Source organism: Hyla sarda, chromosome 8 (assembly GCF_029499605.1).
Source record: "Hyla sarda isolate aHylSar1 chromosome 8, aHylSar1.hap1, whole genome shotgun sequence".
NCBI lineage: Eukaryota > Metazoa > Chordata > Amphibia > Anura > Hylidae > Hyla > Hyla sarda.
Window position 1 is genome coordinate 141637878 of NC_079196.1, and position 24667 is coordinate 141662544.

At 46.0% G+C, this 24667-nt stretch overlaps 1 protein-coding gene across 5 annotated transcripts in view; it reads right to left on the reverse strand.

The window, feature by feature from the left end:
* VPS16 (VPS16 core subunit of CORVET and HOPS complexes) overlaps positions 1–24667 on the reverse strand; it is a 309167-nt gene that overhangs the window by 262249 nt on the left and 22251 nt on the right. The window lies entirely within an intron of this gene.

The window sequence follows — 24667 nt, forward strand, 5'->3', positions numbered from 1 at the left end:
ACTCATGCTACTGCAGAACAATCCTCTATTTTATACAGAACAGCCAATTGTACTAGCTTTTTGCCCTGCTTATAGAAGTACAGGAGCCGCTGCAGTAACAACAACTACAACAGAGTAAAGCGCTCCATAGTGTGATACCGTAATTGTGTAAATGGGGATGAACAGTGTTTAGTTTGCTCACCAGCGGTGGTTGTACTCTGCAGTAACAATGCAGTGTAGCTAAGAAGACTCCTCCTCCTTATCTTGCTGTAAAGCTCTGCATCGTAACAACTGATTTAAAGGGGTACTCCGGTGAAAAACAAATGTTTTTAAATCAACTGGTGCCAAAAAAGTTAAAACAGATTTGTAAATTAGTGAATTCAGGTAGAAAACAGACATGGTGCACATCTACAATCTTGCACAATGATCAAATTGCTTCTCAGCATAATTTCAAAAACTAACAGGTTGTTAGTATATACGTTTTGATCAAAAAGTACAAAGCCCACTCGCCACATCAAGGCCACCTATTTAGAGTGGATCCCTAACGTCCCTAGCATAAAATGGCCTGGCACTGGGCGGCACGACACCAGTGCCCACAGGGGGAACGACCCACTGGCAGAGCGGCCCCAACGCCACTCAAACCAGTCCATGGGTCGCACCTCCCCGCAGACACAGTGCCACGGCAGCAACGGACGCCGCACAGCACCACACCAGTGTGAACAGGATGTTATAGCACACTTACCATGCTCTCCCAGTCAAACTGGGAGGCTGCCAGGAAAGAAAAGGCCCATGTGTAGCTAACTACTACTTATATAGGGTTGGGCTGAGGGGGTGGGGAAGAGTGCAGATTTGTAAATTACTTCTATTTAAAAATCTTAATCCTTTCAATACTTATTAGCTGTTCTATGCTCCACAATGAGTTGTGAAGTTCTTTCCAGTAAGACCGCAGAGCTCTCTGCTGACTCCTCTGTCTGTGTCTGGAACTGTCCAGAGTAGATGCAAATCCCCATAGAAAGCCTATCCTGCTCTTTGACAGTTCCTGACACAGACAGAGGTGTCAGCAGAGAGCACTGTAGCGAGACTGGAAAGAACTACACAACTTTCTCTGTAGTATACAGCAGTTGATAAGTACTGGAAGGATTTAAGGAAATCTGCAACCATAACAACTTATCCCCTATCCACAGGTGATCGTGGGGGGTCCAAACGCTGGGACCCACGGGATCTCCTGCCCGGGCCCCAAGTCTGATGCGGCTCTCCCGTACAGGAGGCGTGCCGGCCGCAGAATGACACCGCGGACGACAAGCCTCCTCCATGTAGTTCTATGGGAGAGGCGGGGAGGCAGTGTTCGTGCCTCCCCGTCTCTCCCATAGAGCTGTATGTGGAGAGAGCGTGGAGGGGGCGTACCGCCGACCTCAGTTAGCTCGACGCTACACGCATTAGCTGCTCTCACACAGTGGCAATGTGGGGCCCGTTTGGGAGATCGCGGGGGTCCCAGCGGTCGGACCCCCTGCAATCAAACACTTATCCCCTATCCTGTGGCCGCAGTTGTCCTTTAAGATTTGTAACCCCTTAAGGACAAAGCCCATTTTGACCTTAAAGGGGGTACTCTACTGGCCAGCGTTCGGAACAATTAGTTCCGATTACTGTGTGCGTATTGCTGGGGTCGGCCACCCCTCTTCGTGACGTCATGACGTGACGGGATAGGGATGACCCTTATGTTTGTGATGACTGATCAATATCTTAATACCAATATGCCATTGCTGATGCTCGAGGAAAATATTTTTTAAGCTACCTTCAACCCATAAACAGTTTTTATTTGCTTTCAATTGTAATATATATATATATATATATATATATATATATATATATATATATATTTACCCCCATTTGCCAGGGGCGGGGTTTATGTTTAAAGTCCTATACAAGTCTATGGGAAATATATGTTACTGCATAACTTCCAAACGGCTGGAGATATTTCGATAATACTTGGTCACGTTACTTATATGTCCACTTATATAGGATAGTTAATTTAACCCTTAACTACCCCCATTTGTGAGGGTCGGGGTTTTTGTTTAAAGTCCCATGCAAATCAATGGGAAATGTATGTTCTCACATAACTTCTGTACGGCTGGAGATATTTCAATACCTGGTACACATATTACAGGTCGGAATATGAGGACGGGATGGGAGGTCAAGATAGGAGGTCACGATAGGAGGACGGGATGGTCGGGATATGAGGTGGGGACGGGAGGGGGGGGACGGGAGGGGAGGACGGGACGGGAGGACGGAATGTGAGGTTGGGATATGATGACGGGATAGGAGGTCGGGATAGGAGGTCGGGATATGAGGTCGGGATATGAGGACAGGATATGGGGTAGGGATATGGCAACAATATAGGAGGACGGGATTTGAAGTCAAAAGCTTCCTCCTTTGGTTATTTTCCTCCCCAACAAGGATTAGGAAGGAAAAACCGGGCAATGCCGGGTATTCAGCTAATATATAAATTTTAATACTGATATTTTTTTTTCTCAATTAACTGTCAGATTAACTAGGAGCAAATCCCCATAGCAAACCTATCCTGCTCTGGACAGTTCCTGACATGGACAGAGGTGTCAGCAGAGAGCACTGTGGTCAGACAGAAAAGGAAATTCAAAAAGAAATGAACTTCCTGTGGAACATACAGCACCTGATAAATCCTGGAAGGATTATCAGGTGCCGTATGCTCCACAGGAAGTTCATTTCTTTTTTGAATTTTCTTTCTATCTGACCACACTGCTCTCTGCTGACACCTCTGTCCATGTCAGGAACGGTCCAGAGCAGGATAGGTTTGCTATGGGGATTTGCTCCTAGTCAGGACAGTTCTTAAAATGAACAGAGGTGTCAGCAGTGAGCACTGTTTCAGACAGAAAGGAAATGCAAAAAGAAATGAACTTCCTGAGGAGCATACGGCAGCTAATAAATCCTGGAAGGATTAAGATTTTAAAATAGAAGTCATTTACAAATCTGTTCAACTTTCTGGCACCAGTTTATTTAAAAAAAAAATAAATAAAAAATTCCAGCTGGGTACCCCTTTAACCCCCTTGGGGACTCTGTTTTTCAGTTTTTGCACTTTCGTTTTCTCCTCCTTACATTTTAAAAGTCATAAATTCATATGATTGCGTATTTTTTGCGCCACCAATTCTACTTTGTAATGACATCACTCATTTTACCCAAGAAAAAAAACGCCATTTTGTAACTTTTGGGGCCTCTGTTTCTACGCAGTACATTTTTCAGTAAAAATGACAATATTCTGTAGGTCCATACAATTAAAATGATAACCTACTTATATAGGTTTGATTTTGTCATACTTCTGGAAAAAAATCATAACTACATGCAGGAAAATGTATACATTTAAAATTGTCATCTTCTGACCCCTGTAACTTTTTAATTTTAAGCGTACGGGGCGGTATGAGGGTTCATTTTTTGCGCCGTGATCTGAAGTTTTTAGCGGTATCATTTTTGTATTGATTAGACTTTTTGATCGCTTTTTATTCATGATGTAAAAAGTGACCAAAAATACGCTATTTTGGACTTTGGGATTTTTTTTTGCACATACGCCATTGACCGTGCGGTTTAATTAACAATATATTTTTATAATTTGGACATTTCTGCACGCTGCAATAACACATGTTTATTTTTACACTTTTTTTTATATGGGAAAAGGGGGGTGATTCAAACTTTTATTAGGGAAGGGGTTAAACGATTTTTATTCAATTTTTTTTTTTTAACTTTTTTTTTTTGCAATGTTAGAGCTCCCATAGGGGGCTAAAACACTGCACACACTGATCTTTTACATTGATCAATGGTTTCTCATAAGAAACCATTGATCAATGATTCTGCCGCTTGACTGCTCATGCCTGGATCTTGGCAAGGTAAGGGACCCTCCTGCTGTCCTAGAGCTCTTCGGGATGCCGCGGCTATCCCGAACAGCCCCCTGAGCTAACCAGCAACATTTTAACTTTCACTTTAGACGTGGCGTTCAACTTTGAACGACGAGTCTAAAGCGTTAATAGCATGCGGCACCGCAATCAGTGCCGCGCGCTATTAGCCACGGGTCCCAGCCGTTGCTAGGTGCAGGGCCCGACCCGCTATGATGCGGGGCAACGGCATGGCCCCGCGTTATAGACAGGGAGTGGGCAGAGGGCCTACAGATACACCCTCCATCCCCAACAGGTTAAGGACCAGGCCAATTTTCATTTTTGCACTTTCGTTATTTCTCCCTCCCCTTTTAAAAAGCCGGTAATTACTCATCGGTAATTCTGTTTTCACGAGCCATGACAGCACCTCCTGAGAGATGGACTCTGTCCCTAGGGACAGGAAACCTTGGAGAATAAAAGGAAGTCCTCTCCTCTCCATCCTCAGTGAGTTACAGAGACCTAGAAGAGCCTTCCTACTTAGTTAGTAATAACAGTCATGACAATAACTGAACAAGGAAATATATTTAAAAAAAATATATATATATTTTTTTTTTGCTACACCCAAGTGATCTAAAACACCCGTGATACACTATTTAGAAAAGACAAAAGGGTGGGAATGCAGCAGTGCTGTCATGGCTCGTGAAAACAGAATTACCGGTGAGTAATTACCGGCTTTTCCCATTGCCATGACAGCACCACCTGAGAGAATACCAGAGACCAAGATTAGGGTGGAATAACAGTTTGGAGAACCTTACGACCAAAGGATAAATCAGAATAGTTCCCCACATCCAACCTATAGTGGCGAAAAAAAGTGTGGGGAGACAACCAGGTAGCCGTCTTACAGATTTGGTCTATCGGGGCCCTCTCCTCTCGGCCCAAGAGGATGCAACTGCACGTGTAGAGTGAGCCTTGAGACCAACGGGAGGAGAAAGGCCAGAGGAGACATATGACAAACAAATAGCCTCCCTAATCGATCTGGCTATGGTGTGTCACTTCTAACACTATTACCCTTATTCTGGCCGCAGAATTGCACAAATAGTCTATTTGATTTCCTAAAATCTTTAGTTCGTTCCAGGTAAGAAAGAACACACCTCCTTACATCCAGCATATAAAAGACTTTTCCCTTTCATCTGCCGGATTGCTAAAAAATTTAACTATCTCCTGAGACAAAAGAAAATTAGGTACCACTTTTTCCAAAAATGCTGGGTCAATCCTAAGAACTATTCTGTCATCTAGGATATGAGTTTATGGTTCAAGGCAAAAAAAATAAAAATATTAGCTATTTCACCCACTCTACGAGCAGAGGTAACAGCTACCAGGAGAGCAGTCTTCAAGGTCAGGTGTCTGATGGAGAGCAAGGAAACTGGCTCGAAGGGTTCACCACATAATATATTAAGAACTAAGGATAGGTGCAGGCAGCTTAAATCTCCAGCAATCACACCTGTGCCCGGACTGGCGGTTAGCGCACCCGCCCAGTAACTGATACAAAACAGGAAAGTCCAGCACACGGTGTCCGATGCTATTAGGTTTATTAAGGTATAAAATCTGGATGCAGGTTACAGGACAAAAGCCTACACGTTTCGGGCATTAGGCCTTAGTCATGGCATAAGAAACATTAAAATTTCAAACATTTTATAACACACATTGGTCATGTGATTTTAGTTTCAAGTAAAATACAAAATGCGGAATGGATTCTTGAACACATGATGGAATTACCTCCACATTACAAAACTGGATTACAGGCTATTACAATGTGGTCTGCCTTTCATTCATGACAAACACAAACAGGGGGAACAATAAACCACAAAAAATAGGGGAATAAATATTGCATAGTAAGTCGTTCTTCATATATAAAACAAATTGCAAAAAATCCGATCAAATAAAGAAAATTATTGGATTTATTGGATATAACTACAGGATTCAATATTTAAGGATAAGATCCTGACGTAGATTTAAGCCATTTGGCTGTCTGGTCCCCAAAAGAAAAATCCCAAATGATTCCCTATTCAAAAGGGTAAGTCTGTGATCTCCACCTCTTATGGGTCTCTTCACCTTCTCAATCCCTGTCACCCTAAGGGAATTAGTATTACCTTGATGTTGTTCCCTAAAATGCCTCCTCAGGGCTGAAACATTGAACTGATTATTAGTTCAGTCTGATACGTGTCTTCTGATTCTAACTTTTAGTGGTGTTGTGGTACAACCCACATATTGAGACCTGCATGTGTCCCAGGAGGCCAGATAGACAACGTACTTAGAATTACAATTATATACTCTTTTATATTGTAAACTTTATTATCGTTGTAAGATCTGAAATCCCTGGACACATATACATGTATTTACATGTTAGACACGTATTATGACCGCACTTCCAGTTACCTGGAGTGTGAAGCCACGTAGTATTCAAATTCGATTTGTTAGAAAATAGACTGGGGGACAGTTTATTACCCAAAGAGGGACCTTTTTTAGATACCATTTTAAAACCCTGTGATAAAATTCCCGCCAAAATCGGATCTTGGTGTAATTAAGGAAGGTATTTCCTCATTATGTGGCCGATGTTACCAAATTGTCTGCTATATTTAGTGATAAAGTATGGAACATCATTATCTGATTTTTTATTCTTATTTTTGGTAGTATCGGTCACAATGAGTTGTTGTCTATTCAGACTGTCTGCTCTCCTCTTAGCTGTAAGGAGGGTGCTGTTAGAAAAACCTCTTTCTTTCAATCTATTGTGTAATTTTTTGGATTCCACCTCATATTCTTCTATACGTGTACAATTGCAGCGCAATCGGCACCATTCGCCATATGGAATATTTTCTACCACATGGCGAGGGTGACATGATGTCACCTGCAATATTGTATTCCCTGCAACTTCTTTACGATACGGTGATGAAATAATCCGTGTACCCTCATGTGAGAACCTGACATCTTGAAATGGTATGTTTGAACGGGAGAAAGAAGCCGTAAATTTTAGGTTCAAATTATTATTTTTTATGTATTATACAAAATCCCAGAACCTCAGCTCTGTATCCCTCCAAATTATTAACAAATCATCAATATAGCGTCCAATCCACTTTATTGACTCAATAAATGGGTTATGGGCTGAAAAAATATATGACTCCTCCCATTGCGACATAAAAATGTTCGCGAATGAGGGCGAGTATTTGGCGCCAATGGATGCTCCCCTGATCTGAAAAAAAATACATGCCATTGAACATAAAATTATTTTCCAACAAAAATTGTGTGGCCTCCAAAATGTATTCTCTCTGATCAGGGGAGTAGTTGCTGTATGCGTCCATATGCCGGGACAGGGCCCGCAGACCCTCCCCCCGGGTATGGACGGATACAGTGCTGTCACGTCACAAGTGGCCCATGAGTAGCTTTCCTGACAGTCTATTTGTTCCATGGTCTCCAACACATGTTTTGTGTCTCTAATAAAGGTAGAAGTAATGCTCACTAGGGGTTGAAGAAAACTATCAACCCAGTCTCCCAGTCTCTCTCCCCAGGATCCTATGCCTGCCATAATAAGGCGAAGGGGAAGTGGAAAAACCCCTTTGTGGACCTTGGGGAGAGAGAGTGGAAGACTGGGGTGACAGTATTCTGAACATACAGAAAATCTTTCATCTTTTGGTCAATCACACCTAGTTGTAATCCATGTTCCAAAAGGCGATTCAGTCTATTTTGGCAAATTTTTGTGGGATCATTAAGTATCATTCTATATGTATTCGGATCCTCCAGCATACACATATTAAGGTGCTCATAGAGGTCCAAATACATAACGATAGTGCCCCCTTTATCAGAATTGCGAACAATTAGATTTTTATTGGATTGCAGATCTTTAATCCCCTCTAGCTCATCTCTGCTCATGTTATTATGCTTAAACGCTGTTTGTGTTTTCTTGTGTAACTCCACCAAATCCCTCTCCACCAACTCCTGAAATCTATCCAGTACTGGGGGCCGTGAGGTCACTGGGTAGAAGTCAGGGTTGGCGGAGCGAAATTGACGTCCCCTATCACAAAATGGTACAGAATCAGTATATAAACACACTTAAATGTATAACATTCATTTGATCTGAAAAATCTGTACACACACTATTAAACACATTTGCTACAGGGGTAGTATCCTCAAATGGACCATGGGGCATAGTTACATTCTGAAAATCTAATAATCAGTTCAATGTTTCAGCCCTGACGAGGCATTTTAGGGAACAACATCAAGGTAATACTAATTCCCTTAGGGTGACAGGGATTGAGAGGGTGAAGAGAACCATACGAGGAGGAGGAGATCACAGACGTACCCTTTTGACTAGGGAATCATTTTGGATTTTTCTTTTGGGGACCAGACAGCCAAATGGCTTAAATCTACGTCAGGATCTTATCCTTACGTATTGAATCCTGGAGTAATATCCAATAATTTTATTTATTTGATTGGATTTTTTGCAATTTGTTTTATATAGGAAGAACGATTTACTATGCAATATTTATTCCCCTATTTTTTGTGGTTTATTGTTCCCCGTTTGTCTTTGTCCAGTTTTGGAATGTGGAGGTAACTCCATCATGTGTTCAAATATCTATTCCGCATTTTGTATTTTACTTGAAACTAAAATCACATGACCAATGTGTGTGTAATAAAATGTTTGAAACGCTAACGCCCGAAACGCGTAGGCTGTTGTCCTGTATCCTGCATCCAGATTTTATACCATAATAAACCTAATAGCATCGGACACCGTGTGCTGGACTTTACCGTTTTGTATATTAAGAACTAAGGTTAAATCCCAAGGGGTTATAGGGAGTTTTGGAATCTGGAGCCTTTTGGTTCCCTTAAAAAAATCTCACAATCCATGGATGACCAGCTATAGACTGAGAGAACAAAGATCCTAGGGCTGACACTTGTACTTTCAGAGTAGCTAACTTAAGACCTTTTTCGAAACCTTTCTGAAGAAAGTCCAGGATTGATGCAATATTGGGTTTGTTAAAGTCCACCAAGGATGGATCTATAAAATTAAAGTAAGCCTTCCAAATCTTGAAGTATATTGCTGAGGTAACAGGCATTCTACTTGATTGTAATGTAGAGATGACTGAATCAGATAAACCTTTATTCCTCAGAATTACCCTTTCAAATTCCATGCAGTTAGGTGCAGACTGAGTATCTGGATGGAATATAGGACCCTGAAACAAAAGATCCAGTTGTTCCGGTAAGACCCAAGGGTCTGTTAATGACATCTCCCGAAGGCAGGAAAGCCATGCCCTGTGGGGCCAGAATGGAGCTATGAGTGACCCTTGCCCTGTCCTCCCGAATCTTTTTTAGAAATCAAAGTATTAATGCTAGTGGAGTGAATTCATAGCTCAGACTCCACTTCCATACTGGGACAGTGCATCCACTGCTGTAGGGTTCTCTGAGAAACTGCTTTACTTGGCGATTCTCTCTGGTGGCAAACAGATCTATTTGAGGATAGGCCCACAGTACACAGATTTTTCTGAATATATCCTTGTTTAGGCACCATTCTCCCTGATGGAGACAATGTCTGCTCAGATAGTCTCCCCTGGTGTTGAGGGAACCCTTTAGATGAACTGCTGATATTGACGCTAGGTCTTTTTCTGCATAGGAGAGGACCTGGGAAGAGAGGGACATTAGATGAGGGCTCTTAGTCATACCCTGTCTGTTTATAAGGGCCACACAGCAGTTGAATTATCTTTATGAATTTTAACATCTTTATGAAAGATGTGTGTCCAATTGTCTGCAGGGCACGAAGGACTGCCAGTAATTATTTGTAATTAGGACTCACACTGTAAAGTCAAGATCTTCAGGTTACCCATTCCAGTTGATCTTAGTGTTTCCATTTTGAATCTCTTGTATTTTATAAATCTGTTTAGAGGTTTTAAATTTATAATTACCCGAAAAGGTGTTGTTGTTTTTTTTCACAAGGAACTGTGTGGAATAAAATCCCTGACACTCCTGACCTGACGGTACCTGTACTAGAACCCCTTTTTCCATTAAAGGAGATGTCCGGTGCTCACTTTTCTTATTTTATCCGTTCCGGGCTGAAAAATAAAAGAAAACAAATTTTCTCTTACCTGCCTAGGCTCCCCCGGTGCTTCAGTACAGGTGTGCCGTCCCCAGGCTGTATTCTTCTTACTTCCTGTTAGCCCGGCACATCACACGGAGCTTCAACCTATCACCGGCTGCAGCGATGTCCCGCCTCGGCCAGTGATAGGCTGAAGCTCCGTGTGACGTGTCGGGCTAACAGGAAGTAAGAAGAATACAGCCCAGGGACCGAACGCCTGTACTGGAGCACTGGGGGAGCGTATGCAGGTAAGAGAAAGCTTATTTTCTTTTTTTTTTTTGCAGCCCGGAACGGATACAATAAGAAAAGTGAGCACCGGACATATCCTTTAAAAGAAGAACTTCTTGTTGTAATGATATTTGACCTATTGACCCCACAGGATTTTTGGTTATGACAAAGCGAGTGGGTGGGAGGCTGCAAAATTCCCAGCGCAGACCGTTCTGAATTATGTCCAGAACCTGGGAACTGCCTGCTATTTTTTGCCATGCTGGAAAGAAACCCTGCAGTCTGCCACCCACTCGCAGGACCCATTCATTGAGACCCTGTTTTTTATTTTTTATTTTTTAAGAGGTCTGGGGCTGGTTGAACATGAGGCCACTATTCTTTTTGGAGAATTTCCAGCGCCCCGACTGACTTCTTCCTCTACACTGACCTCCACCTCTCTCCCTGGAACGAAAGGACTGGTTACGTCTGCAAGACTCAAAAGGGAAAACCTTTCTTATCATTTGCTTTCTCAAGTATATCAGAAAGGACAGACCCAAACAAATGCTCTCCTTCACATGGTATGGCACATAATTTTTTTGAGGATACTTCACCTGGCTAGTTTTTTAACCATAATGCCCTTCTAGCTGAATTTGATAGTGCCCCAGCACGGGCAGATAACCTTAGAGCATGTGAGGTGGAGTCAGCTAAGAAGGCCACCCCCTTAAAGATAGTGGGGATGGAAGACAAGAGCTGTTCCCTTGGTACTTTATTTTGTATGTTAGCGGCTAACTGATCTAACCAAATTGATACAGATCTGCCCACAGAAGTCCCTGCCACATTAGGCTTCAAGGCTGCCCCTGAGGCTTCCCATGTTCTTTTAAGAAACATGTCCATTTTTTATCCATTGGATCCTTAAGGAAAGCAACCCCTTCCTAGAGATTTTAGAAATAGTCACATAAATTTTTGAGGGTTATTCCAAGTTTAAGTTTCAGTGTCAACAAATGGATACTCTCTCTTTAGGGCTTTAGGCAAAAAAGTATTTTTGTCAGGGTTCTCCTATTCCTTAAGAATAACTTGAGAGAATCTTGTGAATAGGAAATACTCTATTTTTTAGAATCAAGACCCTCAAACATGATATCTTGAATTGACCTTGGTTCCCTGGGCTCTTCCATATTTAGAGCGGAACATACAGCCTTCACTAATTGATCAGTGTCCACAAAAGAAAAAAAAATGCTTTCCCTAAGGAGTCTTCCTCGGACTCCTCCCCTGAGTTAGACCCATCTGGCACAATGATACCCTCTTTATCAGAATCAGATTGATTTAAGGCCACTGGAGGAGTAACAACATTTGAAGCAGTGGGAAGAGGTGTGGAATCAGTGACTACAGGATTAGCAGCTGTTAAAATATGAATGGATGACTGGATCTCTTTTCTAATAAGATCCTGCATTTGTGCCAGAAGAGACTGAACTAAAAGCTGGAACCTCCGATGTAATCAGCTTATTAATGCAAGATTGACATGAAGTTTTTCCATATTCAGGAGGTAGTATTTCATCACACATTACATTCACGATTTTTTGTCTTTTTGGAAGATTTTCTAGGTGCATCATCACAGTGCTGAAAGAGACCACAATTTAGAAAATAAGTTTTTTAAAAAGAATACACTCACTCGCCGGTACCGAAGATGGCGTCTGTGCAGAGGAGTCAGATTGAGTACACTTTGGGTTGTCACCGCTGGTACTCATGCTGGAAGCACAGGAAAAATCCCCCACTCCAATGCTAGACAGGTATTGAATGACTGGCCAGCTCACAACAGGAGGCAGAATGGCAGAAGAAGACTTCCTTTCAAATCTGCCCCCTCCTGCACGCCGGAGGCCCGGCATGTGACTTCACATCTGCCCCCTTTGACCTCCGGCTTCCTCCGCAGCATCACTACCCGTAGTGACGCCGCTAATCTTCGCCCCTTACATGACCGCAGCCGCCAACAGCTATCCGCTTTGAACTCGCAGACGCCAGGGAACCTCCTTTAGCAGCCCACGACACACAGCCGAAAGCCAGGCCGCATACCAGCGGCGGTGGGTATAGTGTTTCAGCAAGTCAGTGCGGGCCACCGGCAGAGGGGAGAGGGGGGAGATTTAAACATGATGAAAGTTTGTGAGCCTGGCTGAGATCCCCAACCAAGGCTCATACAGGGATCCCGTACACCAAGGGGCCCAGCATAAAAGATCCCACAGCCATTCAAAAAAATCAGAGCCCCACTTGAGACAATGCTCCTCTCCAGGCTTCCCATAGGGACAGGAAACCACTGAGGATGGAGAGGAGAGGACTTCCTTTTAATCTCAAAGGTTTCCTGTCCCTAGGGGCGGAGTCCAGCTCTCAGGTGGTGCTGTCATGGCGATGGGAAAATAATTCTTACAATTTTGCACCTACAGACCCATATAAGGGTCTGTTTTTTTGCGTCACCAACTGTACTTTGTAATGACATCAATCATATTTGTGGGGTAAAAAAAATAAATAAATAATAATTTCATTTTTGGAGGCTTCCATTTCTACACATAGTGCAATTTTCGGTATAAATTACACCTTATCTTTATTCTGTAGGTCAATATGGTCACAAGGAACAAGGATACCCAATTTATGTAGGTTTTTATTTTATTTCACTACTTAAAAAAATGTATAACTTCATGCACCAAAATTTGTATGTTTAAAATTGTCCTCTTATGACCCCTATAACTTTTTTATTTTTCCACATGGGTGATGTATGAGGGATCATTTTTTGTGCCGTGGTCTGAAGTTTTTATCGGTAGCATTTTTGTTTTGATTGAACTTTTTGATCGTTTTATATTAATTTTTTAGGATATATGAAGTGACCAAAATTGCAAAATTTTGTACTTTTTGAATGGTTTAACTCCTTAAGGACTCAGGACGTACCGGTACGTCCTGAACCCAGCTCCCGGTGTTTAAAACGGGGTCACGTCGTGACCCTGCATCACACCGGGTCGGTCCCGGCTGCTAATCATAGCCGAGACCCTGGTCTAACAGCGCGCGGCACCGATCATTGTGCTGCGCGCTGTTAACCCTTCAGACACGGCGATCAAAGTTGACCGCCGCGTCTGAAAGTGAAACTAAACGCTTCCCGGCAGCTCAGTCATGCTGATCGGGACATCACGATAAAATCGCGATGTTCTGATCAGCTGGGACGCAGGCGGAGGTCTCCTTACCTGTGTTCACGGCGTCCGATCGGGGATTGATTGCTCCAAGCCTGAGCTACAGGCTTGAGCAATCGAGCCCCTATCTCGCTTATCCGTGCAGAGCTATGGGGTATCGCCGCGTGCGTAAATGTTCGATCTATAAAAATATATCATTAATTAAAGCGCACAGTCAATGGCGTATGCGCATATTTTTGGTCACTTTTTATATCATAAAAAAAATGAATAAAAAGCGATCAAAAAGTCCAATCAATACAAAAATGGTACCGATAAAAACTTCAGAACACGGCGCAAAAAATGAGCCCTGATACCGGCCTGTAGGCGGAAAAATAAAAAAGTTATAGGGGTCAGAAGATTAAATTTTAAACGTATACATTTTCTTGCATGTAGTTATGATTTTCTTCAGAAGTGCGACAAAATCAAACCAATATAAGTAGGGTATCATATTAATCGTATGGACCTACAGAATAAAGATAAGGTGTAATTTTTACCAAAAAAGGCACTGCATAGAAACGGAAGCCCCCAAAAAATTGTATTTTTTCTTCAATTTTGTCGCACAATGATTTTGTTTTCCGTTTCGCCGTGGATTTTTTGGTAAAATGACTAAGCAAACCAAAGCAGAATTAAATAAGCCAGCATTTGGAATTTTATGTGCAGAATTGAAAGAGTTACGATTTTTAGAAGGTAATGAGGAAAAAATTAAAATGCAAAAATGGAAAAACGCTGAGTCCTTAAGGAGTTAAACCCAGTTAACGGGACCAGGGTATACAGGTACGTCCTCGGTCCTTAAGTACCAGCACGCGAGGGTGTACCTGTACACCCTTTGCCATGGTGAGGTTAAATCGAAGTAATTTACAAATCTGTTTAACTTTCTGGCACCAGTTTATTTCGAAACATATTTTCCACCGGAGTACCTCTTTAACTCCTTAAGGACGTAGGGTGTACCTGAATGTCCTCCGCCTGCTGCTCTTCAGGAGCTAAGCCCGCTGGGACCAGTGTCTAATGCCCAACATCACCGATGACGGTGATGCCCAGCAATAACCCCTTAGGCGGCACAATCAAAGTTCATTGCAGTGTCTAAAACTGAAAAATAAAAATAAAATAAATGAATCGATCATCTCCGCTGAGCTGCCAGGACTTATTTATTTAAGACCCCCTCAGTAAAACCGCGGTGTCCTGATCAGTTGAGAGGATGACGGGAGGGCCCTAACCTGCCACCTCGCCATTCGATTGGTGGCTCAATGCTCCAGGAAGCCTCAGTAGCCTGGAGCAATCGAGCACCGATAACACTGATTAATGCTATGCTATGCTATGGCATAGCATTTACAGGGTATGGAATCCAAGGACTGCATGTAATAGTCCCCCTATGGAAACCAAAAAAATTGTGTTAAAAAAACAAAAAAAGTTAAGAAATGTGAATTAACCCTTTCCCTAATAAAAGTTTAAATCACCCCCTTTTTCCATAAAAAAAAAAAAATAAAATAAAACACGTAAACAAAAACAAACATAAAAAGAGGGATTTTTGTCTTACACAGACCTTGGGTGTATGCTGTTGTTGCTAGGAGACTTGACACTAAGGAAACCAAAAAGTCGGCTCCTCCCAGCAGGATATACCCGTCTACAGAGCCTGAGGTAATCAGTTTAGTCCCCAAGCAGTAGGAGAGGACCGAGAGGCAAAAAACCAAGAACAGTCCAAGGTAACCAGAACAAAAAAAATGAACTGAACACACCCTCGGACAGGTAACCAAAACCGGAACACCAAAGAAAGGGCGGGAGCTGTGTCCCCCAATGGAGCCTCTGAGAAAAGGATTTTACGGTAAGAAAAAAATCCCTCTTTATCGGCTCCATTTGGGGGACACAGACATTGGGACGTACCAAAGCCGTCCCTAGGGTGGGAACAGAAAATAATCAAGGGGCAGGCTGGGCCACCGCCGCCTGCAACACCTTACGGCCCAGACTAGCATCCGCGGATGCAAAGATATGAACCTGGTAGAATTTAGTAAAAGTGTGCAAGGACGACCAGGTAGCCGCCTTACAGACGTGAGAGGCTGAGGCTCTGTTATGAAGAGCCCAGGAAGCTCCAACAGAACGCGTGGAGCGAGCTGAAACCCTGAAAGGAGGGGTCTTGCCCCTACAACGGTAAGCTTCCGAAATGGCAGACCTAATCCACCGCGAAATGGTCGCCTTAGAGGCAGGTAGACCCTTACGGTGGCCGTCCGTAAGAACAAAAAAGTTAATCACACTGAGGAAAAGAAGATGTAACTCAGAGGTAGGTATGAACCACCCGTACCACATCAAGTTTATGAAGCAAACGGATGAGATGGAGCGGGATGAGATGGAGCGGGACAAAAGACGGGAGTACGATATCCTCATTAAGGTGGAAAGCAGAAACCACCTTAGGCAAGATAGAAGGAACCGGACAAAAAACAACTTTGTCCTGATGGACAATTAGAAAGGGAGAGCGGCAAGAAAGCCGCCAATTCCGAAACCCGTCTGATGGAGGTAATTGCCACAAGGAACACCACCTTCCAGGAAAGGAGACGAAGGGAAACCTCCCTGAGGGGTTCAAAGGGCGCGCCCTGTAGAGCGCCAGGGACCAAATTCAGATCCCAAGGAGGTGTAGGAGACCTGTAAGGAGGAGCCTCGTGGGCCACTCCTTGAAGAAAAGTCAGAACATGAGAATCAGATGCCAGAGGGCATTGGAAAAGAATGAAAAGGGCAGACACTTGACCCTTTAAAGAGCTGAGAGCTAATTGTTGATTCCTGACTGCAAAAATGAAAGAAGTCGAGGAAGGGAGAACACGACTGGAGAAAGAGATTGGGATTCGCACCAACGAAAATAAGACCGCCAGGTACGGTGGTAAATCCTTGCAGAAGAGGGCTTGTGTGCCTTAAGCATGGTGCGAATCACCTGTGTTGAGAAGCCACGGGCCCTTAGAACCGCGGTCTCAACCGCCACACCGTCAAATGCAGCGACGGTAAATTGGGGTGGCACAGGGGACCCTGAGAGAGAAGGTATGGACGAAGTGGAAGGCGCAGCGGAATGTCGTCCAGGAGCCGGACGACGTCGTAGTACTACGCCCTCCGAGGCCAAACTGGAGCCACGAGAATGGCGGGAATGTTCTCCGCTCTGAGCTTCCTCAGTACCCTGGGAAGGAGAGGAAAAGGAGGGAACAGATGAGGAAGGGCGAACCCCGACCAAGGAATTACCAGTGCGTCCGCTGCTAGAGCACGGGGGTTCCGTGACTTTGACACATAGAGGGGAACCTTCTTGTTGTGGTGGGATGCAAAGAGGTCCACATCTGGAGTTCTTCAGAGGCCGCAGATCTCTGCAAACACCTCCGGATGAAGGGACCACTCTCCGGGATCGGGAGAGGACCGGCTTAGGAACTCCGCTTCCCAATTGTTTACGCCAGGAATGTGGATAGCCGAGATGGCCGGAACCATGAGCTCCACCCAGAGAAGGATCTTGGAAACTTCGGCCATCACCGCCGAGCTGCGGGTGCCGCCCTGGCGATTGATGTATGCCACCGCAGTGGAGTTGTCCGACTGGACACGAACTGGCCGGCCCTGGAGAAGGTTCTCCCAATGTAACAGACAAAAGGTAGATTGCTCTCAGTTCCAGGATGTTGATCGAGAAGAGCGTCTCCCTGGGAGACCAAAGGCCCTGGACTGTCCGGTCTCGGAAGACCCCCCCCCCAACCCGAAAGGCTGGCATCCGTCGTGACTAACAGCCAATGGAGGGGCAGGAAGGAGCATCCCTGAAGAAGCAGGGGGGAGCGGAGCCACCACAGAAGGGAGCGGAGAGATGTCCGAGGAAGCATGATCTTGCGATCGAGGGACAATGGAGACCTGTCCCACCGGGATAGAATCGCAAGTTGAAGGGGACGGAAATTAAACTGAGTGAAGGTAACGGCCTCCATGGCCGCCACCATCCAAGCCAGGACTTCCATGCAAAATCGGATGGACACTGGGGAAGGGTTCCTGAGTATACGAACCCCTGACAGAAGGGTCAATCGCTTGTCCGGTGGGAGGTGAACCCGGGTGGACTGGGTGTCGAACCGAAGTCCTAGAAAAACCAGGGACTGAGTGGGGGATAGATTGGACTTGTCCTGATTGACCAACCAACCGAAGCGAGGCAGGGCCTGAAGGGTGAGGGTGAGGCTCTCTAGATTCTGGTCTCTGGACGGAGCCTTGATCAGAAGGTCGTCTAAGTAAGGGATCACTGAGACCCCCCCACCCCCCTTGTCCGAAGCAGGCCGATCACCGGTGCAAGGACCTTGGTGAATACCCTCGGAGCTTCACTCCCCCTGATCCATGGTCGCCACAACCGAACGGAGAGACTTCATGCAAAAGTGGCGCAGGAGGAGATGCCTGTTGAGAAGCTTTAGATCCAAGATTGGGCGTACGGAACCCCCTTTCTTGGGAACTACAAAGAGGTTGGAATAAAAACCTCGAAAGCATTCCCTGGGAGGAACAGGGACAATGACGCCCTGAATGAGGAGGGACTGAAGTGCACCCCAAAAGGCCTTTGCCAAAGAGGGAGACCCTGGAGCTCGGGAAAGGAAAAAACGATCCTTTGGAAGAGAGGCAAACTCGATCCGGTAACCGTTGGACACCACGTCTTTGACCCAGGAGTCCTGCACCTGTGTGGTCCAGACGTCCCGGAAGAGTAACAAACGACCTCCCACCCGAGAAAAATCTGTGGGTGGGGGCGTCCCTTCAGGCAGAGGTGGGTTTGCGGGTACCCGCCTTGGGCGCAGAGCGGCCCGAACGGTTATCAGATTTCCAGGATGGGCGAGCCTGGAAGAAGGGAGCTTTCCTGTCCCGAGAAGGCGCCGGCCTAGTCCCCTTCGTGACCCCGAAGGTCCGAAAGGACCGAAAAAAGGTAGATTTACGGCGGGAGGTAGTAGTACGGGCCTCACTTTGAGGTTATAAGGGACTCTTCCCTCCCGTGGCTTCCGAGATTATCTCGTCTAGGCGCTTACCAAAAAGCAGAGAGCCAGCAAAAGGAAGCTCAGTGAGAGACCTTTTAGAAGCTGCATCCGCATCCCAGGCTTTAAGCCACGCGGATCTACGGAGAGCCACAAGGTTACCCATGGCAAAAGCAGCACAGCGCATGGAAGCAGAACATAGAAAGTCTCCTGCTTTAGAAAGAAGGAGAATTAAATCGGCCAGTTCTTCCGAGGAAGCCCCAGAAGAAATGCCCTGGCGGAGTCGGGAAACCCAAATCGCCAGGGCCCTGGAAACCCAGGCAGAGGCAAAAGGTAGGGAGAAGAGATGAACCCGTAGCCTCAAAGGCAAACTTAACCAAGGTTTCCACCTTTTTGTCCGCTGGATCCTTAAAGGATGCAGCATAGGACAGAGGTAAGGTAGTGGTCTTAGATAGACGGGAAACTGGTGGGTCCACCGTAGGAGGTGAGGTCCGCCTGGTCATAAGGTCCTTAGCAAAGGGATAACGCGCTTGAACCTTCTTTATTTCTTGAAACCTCTTGTCAGGGTGCCTCCATGCAGACTCTAGCAAGGCTTCAAATTCAGCATGGGAGCTTAACGTTTTGGGTGCCGAACGGGCACGAATAAAGGAAACTTCTGGGACAGCCCCAAGTTCCTGGGTCCCCTAAGCGAAAAGTGTCTCTTATGGCCGAAACCAATGAGTCCACCGTATCGGTCATGTCTGCGAGGTCTTCTGAGTCAGAGACAGAAGCAGCATCATCAACTAGTTCACCAGGAGAGTGGGAACGGGTGGAGGCAGCCATAGAGGAGGGAGACACTGACCTAGCGCGCCGTTCTGGAGATTCAGAATGGCGACTCGGGGAGCGTCTTCTAGAAGAAAGACACTTGCTGGGAGACGTAGCAGAGTGACAGTGCCCATGAGAGGAACGCCTACGCCTGTACCAAGACTCCGGAGAGGAGTCAGAGGAATGACCCCTATTACGCTTGTGAGAGCGCTTAAAATAGGGTGAGGGAGAGCGAGGCTCTCTAGGGGAACGGTGTAAGGAAGACCTCTCTAAGGCAGTCACTACGGAATGGGAGACCTGCGCCAAGTCAGACCTGCGCCAAGAGAGGGAAGACTCCCATATTGGAGGGGCAGCAGAACCCACTGGGTCTGGGGGAGCATCCTGAATAGAAATACCAGGGGGATCAAGAGGTGCAGTGGTGCAGGCAGTGGGTACAGCAGCCCCATGCAGGGCTCCAGGGACCTGTTTAGAGGGAGGAACAGTTCTGGGCTCGGACATGAATAAAACAAAATGAAACAGCCTCACCAGCATCTGTGTCCCCTCAGGCAGTTGCTGTGAGGAAGGGAACGAGAAGAGAAAGAACACTAGCAGGGACGGCCGGACAAATCAAAAAAGAGGGGCCGGACTAGACTGAGGCGTCTCCGATTGGCTGACAGATCCCTGCTCAGTCCACATTGGCCAGAGAGATTCACACTCTTCCAAGAGCACGTACTCTGCTGAGAAGAAGGAGGCCGGTAAAAAATGGTGCCCGCTCCCGTCCCTGAAGCTTATGTGAGTGAAGGGCAATGGGAGCGAGCGAGAATGCCAGCGCAGCGGCCGCTGCGAAAGGGAAAGTAAACTGCGCCCCGGCCGTGTCGCATAGGACGCAGTCAGAGCACAGAAGAAACTAAAGTAAAAAAGGCAGCCGCGGCTGCTGATAACTGTGAAAGAAATCCATACACAGTCCTACACCACTGACTCCATAGGCCCCTGCATTCCCAAGTGCCCCCAATAAAAGTTAGGGAACACTTGCACAATAGGGATTCCCACTAGACAGAATAAAAAGGAGTGGGACCAAAACAGGGGGTCTCCAGCAGTTGCAAGCCCCCGCACCTGAAAGAAAAAAAGGGGGGAGAATACTCACCTCAATATGAAGAACTCACCACATGAAGTCTTCAGCCATGAAGTCTTCAGCCAGCTTATTTGTCACCTGCATCATGCCGATGCAGTGCCGTAGATTGTAATTTGCCATAGATTGTGATGGAGTGACTCAGCAGTTTTCCCTGCTCGAGCGCTCCGCCTCCATTACATTCTATAGACTGACACTCGCACACCACCCCCCAACCATTGGTTACTGCGGGGGCTGGAGGGGGGTGCGAGTGTCACGTGACATATTTCCCTGTGATAGCCCGAAGCTGCACGGAGCTCTCATGGCCTCTGTGGCTCGACTAGGTAGGTAGCATAGATTTACTTTTAGTGTAGCGTAGTTTAGGATTAGTTTTAAAGAGACTACAACTCCCAGAATGCCCGGGCATGCTGGGAGTTGTAGTGCAGGGAAGGGCCCACAACTTCCAGCATGCCCAGACAGCTGAAGGCTGCCTGGGCATGCTGGGAGTTGTGGTTTAGCTGATGGGACCACAACTCCCAGCATGCCCAGACAGCTGAAGGCTGCGTGGTGATGCTGGGAGTTGTAGTGCAGTGAAGGCACCACAACTCCCAGCATGCCCAGACAGCTGAAGGCTGCGTGGTGATGCTGGGAGTTGTAGTGCAGTGAAGGCACAACAACTCCCAGAATGCCCAGAAAGCTGAAGGCTGTCCGGGCATGCTGGGAGTTGTAGTTTAGCTGATGGGACCACAACTCCCAGCATGTCCAGACAGCTGAAGGCTGCGCGGTGATGCTGGGAGTTTTAGTGCAGTGAAAGGACCACAACTCCCAGGCATGCAGGTAGTTGTAGTTTTACACAGGTATAAAGTAGTGTTTGCGCGATTTAAGCGTAGTTAGCGTAGCGTAGGGTTAGCTCAATTTAGCGTAGCTTTAATTTAGTGTTAGCGCAGTTTTACAGTATAGCTAACTTAGTTTTACAGGCAGATAAAGCGTAGTTTAGATAGTTTAGCGTGGGGTGTAGCTTAGCTTAATAATAAAGTAAAGTGGCTACAACTCCCAGCATGCCCAGACAGCCAAAGATCGTTTTGCAAAAGTTGCAGTTGTGCTCTGCTATGTTAATGCAGTATACAGCCATCCATATAGATGGCTGTATACGATGATCACAAGGCCGCTTACTCACCTCCGTTCCTGCTCCGTCACTGGACGTGTAGCAACGCAGGAAGATGACGGAGCTGGAACGGGGGTGGTAAGTTAGGCTCTCCAGGTACTAATCCATTTTTTTTGTGTTTTTCTTCTCATTTCAGATACGTGAATGCGGAGGACTACATCGGAATCGGTGGACAACGACGATGACCTGCATTTTTTCTTTTCATAAAATGGTTAACGAGGGCTGTGGGGGAGTGTTTTTCCTAATAAAAATGTTTTAACTTGTGTGTGCTTTTTTTAATTACTTTACAGGCTTAGTAGTGGAAGCAGTCTTGTAGACGGAGTCCATTACTAAGTCGGGGCTTAGCGTTAGCCCCAAAAACAGCTAGCGCTAACCCCCAATTATTACCCCGGTACCCACTGCCACAGGGATACCGGGAAGAGCCAATACCAACAGGCCCAGAGCGCCAAATATGGCGCTCTTGGGCCTAGGCGGTAACAGGCTAGCGTTATTTAGGGTGGGGAGGGCCAGTAACGATGGTCCTCGCCCACCCTGGTAACGTCAGGCTGTTGCTGCTTGGTTGGTATTTGCCTGAAAATGAAAAGACGGGGAACCCTCCCCCCGCTTTTTTTTTTTAAACGTGTGCGGTTCCCCGTCTTTTCATTTTCAGCCAAATACCTACCAAACAGCAACAGCCTGACGTTACCAGGGTGGGCGAGGACCATCGTTACTGGCCCTCCCCAGCCTAAATAACGCCAGGCGCTCTGGGCCTGTTGGTATCGACTCTTCCCGGTACCCCTGTGGCGGTGGGTACCGAGGTAATAATTGGGGGTTAGGGCTAGCTGTTTTTGGGGCTAACGCTAAGCCCCGACTTAGTAATGGACTCCGCCTACAAGACGGCTTCCACTACTAAGCCTGTAAAGTAATTTAAAAAAAGCACACACAAGTTAAAACATTTTTATTAGGAAAAACACTCCCCCACAGCCCTCGTTATCCATTTTATTAACAGAAAAGAAAAAAATGCGGGTCATCGTCGTAGTCCACCGATTCCGATGTAGTCCTCCGCATTCACGTATCTGAAATGAGAAGAAAAACACAAAAAAATGGATTAGTACCTGGAGAGCCTAACTTACCACCCCCGTTCCAGCTCCGTCATCTTCCTGCGTTGCTACACGTCCAGTGACGGAGCAGGAACGGAGGTGGGTAAGTGACCTTGTCATCACCGTATACAGCCATCTATACAGATGGCCGTATACTGCATTAACGTAGCAGAGCACAAGTGCCTCTGCTACTTTTGCAAAACTACAACTTCCATCCTGCCCGGACGGCCTTTGGCTGTCTGGGCATGCTGGGAGTTGTAGCCACTTTACTTTATTACTAAGCTAAGCTACACCACACGCTTAACTATCTAAACTACGCTTTATCTGCCTGTAAAAACTAAGTTAGCTACACTACACCCGTGTACAACTATGCCAACTATGCTAGAACTGGACTAACACTACGCTGCGTTAACTACTCTAAGACTATGTTAACAATACGCTACGCTAAATACGCTAAAACTGTGCTAATGCTTCACTACATTAAATACATTAAAACTGCGCTAACACTACACTACGCTAAATACGGTAAAACTAAGGTACGCTAAATACGTTAAAACTGCGCTAACACTACACTAAATACGCTAAAACTGCGCTAACACTACACTACGCTAAATGTACGCTAAAAATGTTAAACTGCGCTAACACTAAACTAAAGCTACGCTAAAATCGCGCTAACACTACTTTATACCTGTGTAAAACTACAACTCCCAGCATGCCTGGGCAGCCTTTAGCTGTCTAGGCATGCTGGGAGTTGTGGGCCATTCCCTGCACTACAACTCCCAGCATGCCCGGGCAGCCTTCAGCTGTCTGGGCATGCTGGGAGTTGTGGAGCCTTCACTGCACTACAACTCCCAGCATCACCGCACAGTCTTCAGCTGTCTGGGCATGCTGGGAGTTGTGGTGCCTTCACTGCACTACAACTCCCAGCATGCTCTGGCAGCCTTCAGCTGTCTGGGCATGCTGGGAGTTGTAGTCTCTATCAAACTAATCCTAAATTACGCTACACTAAATGTAAATCTATGCTACCTACCTAGGCATGCGCAGTACTCGCTTCGCCCGAAGCCCTTTAAATCTGTTTCCCGTTCCCTGAGCTAACAGGCAGGGACACATTACACTGCTAGCGGGCACAGGGGTCCCGTTAGCAGTGAACATTGCGCTGGCGGGGACATACAACACTTAGCGGTGAATAGTTAGCGGTGAATAGTGATCGCGCTGGCGGGTGACACTGACTGTCAGCTTGTGCGAGGGGCACACAAGCTGACAGGCGCAGCGGGGAGGACACAGTAAATGGATTGACTTCTGTGGCTCCATTCCGCTCTCAGAATCGGGCCACAAAGGCCGTGAGAGCTCCGTGCAGCTTCGGGCTAATCACAGGGAGAGATCCTCTCCCTGTAATAGCCCAAGTGAGACTGCCGTGAGCTGCGATGCCTGATGATTAAATATGTCACGTGACACTCGCGCACACACCCCCCCCAGCCCCCGCAGTGACCAATTGTTGGGGGGGTGGTATGCGAGTGTCAGCCTATAGAATGTAATGGAGGCGGAGCGTTCAAGCAGGGAAAACTGCCGAGTCACTCCATCACAATCTATGGCAAATCACAATCTACGGCACTGCACCGGGCTTGAAAAGCGAGACAAGCAGGGAAAAGTGGGGGACCCGGACCCATAAGGTACAACCCCAAGCGCTGACCGTTGGCGAGAGGGGGTTAACAGTACATCCACGATGCTTGTGCCCCTCAATCGCAAATGGGGAAACAGTGAACGCTATGTTCCGAGTCCCCACCTGAAAAAATAAAAATAAAAAGGAATAAGAAAAACAAAACGTCCCTATTCTATAAAAATAAAAAGTTAGACCAAGTCTGGGGAGAAACCCAGACTAGTGTCCATCTCCTGCGACACTAAGCTTAGGCGGGTATATCCTGCTGGGAGGAGCCGACTTTTTGGTTTCCTTAGTGTCAAGTCTCCTAGCAACAACACCATACACCCAAGGTCTGTGTCCCCCAATGGAGCCGATAGAGAAATATGTGGTATCGCCGCATCCGTAAGTGTCCGAAGTATTAACCCCTTACGGACTGAGCCCTTTTTCACCCTAAGGACACAGCCTTTTTTTTGCAATTCTGACCACTATCACTTTATGCATTAATAACTCTAGGATGCTTTTACTGATTATTCTGATTCAGAGACTGTTTTTT